Genomic DNA, 2,835 nt, shown 5'->3' on the forward strand with positions numbered 1-2,835 from the left:
TGAGACAGACTGCTGCGTGCACACCCCAGCAGATGTACACAGTAAATGAGCAGAGCAGGCCAGAGGTCCAACGTACGGTCTGTGGGCCAAACATGGCACGCTAACAAAAGTGACTTTAAACATTGACCAATAATTGAGTCTGAGACTAGGATCACACTGTACTCTATTACCACTGTACTCTGTTACCACTGTACTCTGTTACCAGTGTACTCTGTTACCACTGTACTTTGTCACCACTGTACTCTGTTACCACTGTACTCTATTACCAGTGTACTCTGTTACCACTGTACTCTGTCACCAGTGTACTCTGTTACCAGTGTACTCTGTTACCACTGTACTCTGTTACCAGTGTACTCTGTTACCACTGTACTCTGTTACCAGTGTACTCTGTTACCACTGTACTCTGTTACCAGTGTACTCTGTTACCACTGTACTCTGTCACCAGTGTACTCTGTTACCAGTGTACTCTGTTACCACTGTACTCTGTCACCAGTGTACTCTGTTACCAGTGTACTCTGTTACCACTGTACTCTGTTACCAGTGTACTCTGTTACCACTGTACTCTGTTACCAGTGTACTCTGTTACCACTGTACTCTGTTACCAGTGTACTCTGTTACCACTGTACTCTGTCACCAGTGTACTCTGTTACCAGTGTACTCTGTTACCACTGTACTCTGTCACCAGTGTACTCTGTTACCAGTGTACTCTGTTACCACTGTACTCTGTCACCAGTGTACTCTGTTACCAGTGTACTCTGTTACCACTGTACTCTGTCACCAGTGTACTCTGTTACCAGTGTACTCTGTTACCACTGTACTCTGTCACCAGTGTACTCTGTTACCAGTGTACTCTGTTACCACTGTACTCTGTCACCAGTGTACTCTGTTACCAGTGTACTCTGTTACCACTGTACTCTGTCACCAGTGTACTCTGTTACCAGTGTACTCTGTTACCACTGTACTCTGTCACCAGTGTACTCTGTTACCAGTGTACTCTGTTACCACTGTACTCTATTACCACCATCGTGGACCAACTTGGTTTCTTAACTTGAACTAAATGTCAAACTAAAATAAAGGTGTTTGTGTTGAATGCGTGTCAGACGTCACCGTTTGTTTCTGTGAATAAAATAGTTCCAGTGTTTCCACTGGTGGTGAGGGTTGTCTGAGAAAAGTTTGGAGCCCAGTGGATTGTGGGAAAGGCTGTGAGAGCTGCAGTCTTCAGGGAGGCAGCAGGAAGAGGAGTTGTTCACGGGGTGTGTGTGTGTGTGTGTGTGTGTGTGTGCGTGTGTTTCTGACCCTCTGTGCTGGGAGTGGACGTTTGATCATCGTCAGCTCAGTTCCACTCCTACCTCTGGATGGAACCGTTTGTTTGTTTGTTTGTTTGTTTTTGTTTTTCTGCTTAAAGACTGAGGAGAAGGAGTTTTTGGAGGTTTTTCTATCATCTGAGCTCAGTGGAGAACAAGTTTCAACATCTGTGTCAGTGTTGCACCATGATGTGTGTGTGTGTGTGTGTGTGTGTGTGGAGATAATTGCTGCTGCGTCTCCTGACTGTGTGTGTGTGTGTGACTCTCACTTCATTTAAAGAAACATTTTACTCTGCCCTCCTCCGTCGTTCTGCCACTTCTTCATCCTGAATCCTCCAGTTCAGGTTCTGCTGCACCGTCAGGAACGTCAGGAACATCAGGAACGGCAGGAACGGCAGGAACGTCAGGGACGTCAAGAACGTCAGGAACGTCAGGAACATCAGGAACGGCAGGAACGGCAGGAACGGCAGGAACGGCAGGAACGTTCCTTCTCTGGGACGGTGCTGTCGTGTCCTGAGGAAGGAGAAACATCTGCCCCGTCTGTGTGTGTGTGTGTGTGTGTGTGTGTGTGTGTGTTTAAAGCTGCTGGGACCAGTCCAAGTTGAGCCTGGTTAGAATTAAAGCCAGGGTTTGGGTTTTATTAAAACTCCACCAGGTTCCTGCACCAGAACCTCCGTCAGGAGAACATGGAAACACTGGGATATCACAGTACTCAGTACTACAGTATATATACAGTATACCACAGTACATGGCAGTATACTACAGTGTATCTCAGTATACTACAGTACATGTATCACCAGATTGTCAGTAATACTCAGTCCTAGTTACCTTAGTTACTTGTTTACTCTGACTGTTGGTGAAACCAAACTTTTTGTTTTGGTCAAATATTTGAGTAAAACTTACTGACTTTCAGAGACATTTGTGATATTTGTTTTTTTTTTTTTTGTTAACCTTTGGTCTGTCCACCATATTTTCACTATTTATATATATTTTTTTTAGATATTTGTGGATGATGTATTTTCTGGCTGTTGAGACATTTGGACCTTTTTCATCCAGCAGGACTTGTATCATCAGTCGTTTCCTCATCTTTGAATTTGTACTAATTAAAAATGACGACCAGATCGTCTGAAGGGTTTATACAAACCAAAAAGTCATTCAACAATAGTCTGTCCAAGACAATAGTAGTTGTTGACAGAGTACTGCAGTACTGGGGAGTACTGCAGTACTGGGGAGTACTGCTGCTGATGTATGCTGAACCCCAGGTCCGCTGCATCTTTGCGTCCCACATCGTGGGCCTCATCGTGGCCCGGCCCACAGTCCAATGTAGATGTGCAGCATTGTTCTTCAAAACAAAGGCAGGTCTGTCCCACGTGGACCGCCTCCTTCTCTGACTAACTTTTACCCCCCCCTCCCCCCCCTCTAATCAGACTGTTGAATTACCTGGTGGACTCTCAGAGTCAGGGAGGAAACAGCCCATGCATAGAGAAGCACATAATCAACTATGGTGAAGCAGGAGCCCCCCCACCCCCTC

Source organism: Cynoglossus semilaevis, chromosome 3, assembly GCF_000523025.1.
Source record: "Cynoglossus semilaevis isolate Cse_v1.0 chromosome 3, Cse_v1.0, whole genome shotgun sequence".
In the NCBI taxonomy this organism is placed as follows: domain Eukaryota; kingdom Metazoa; phylum Chordata; class Actinopteri; order Pleuronectiformes; family Cynoglossidae; genus Cynoglossus; species Cynoglossus semilaevis.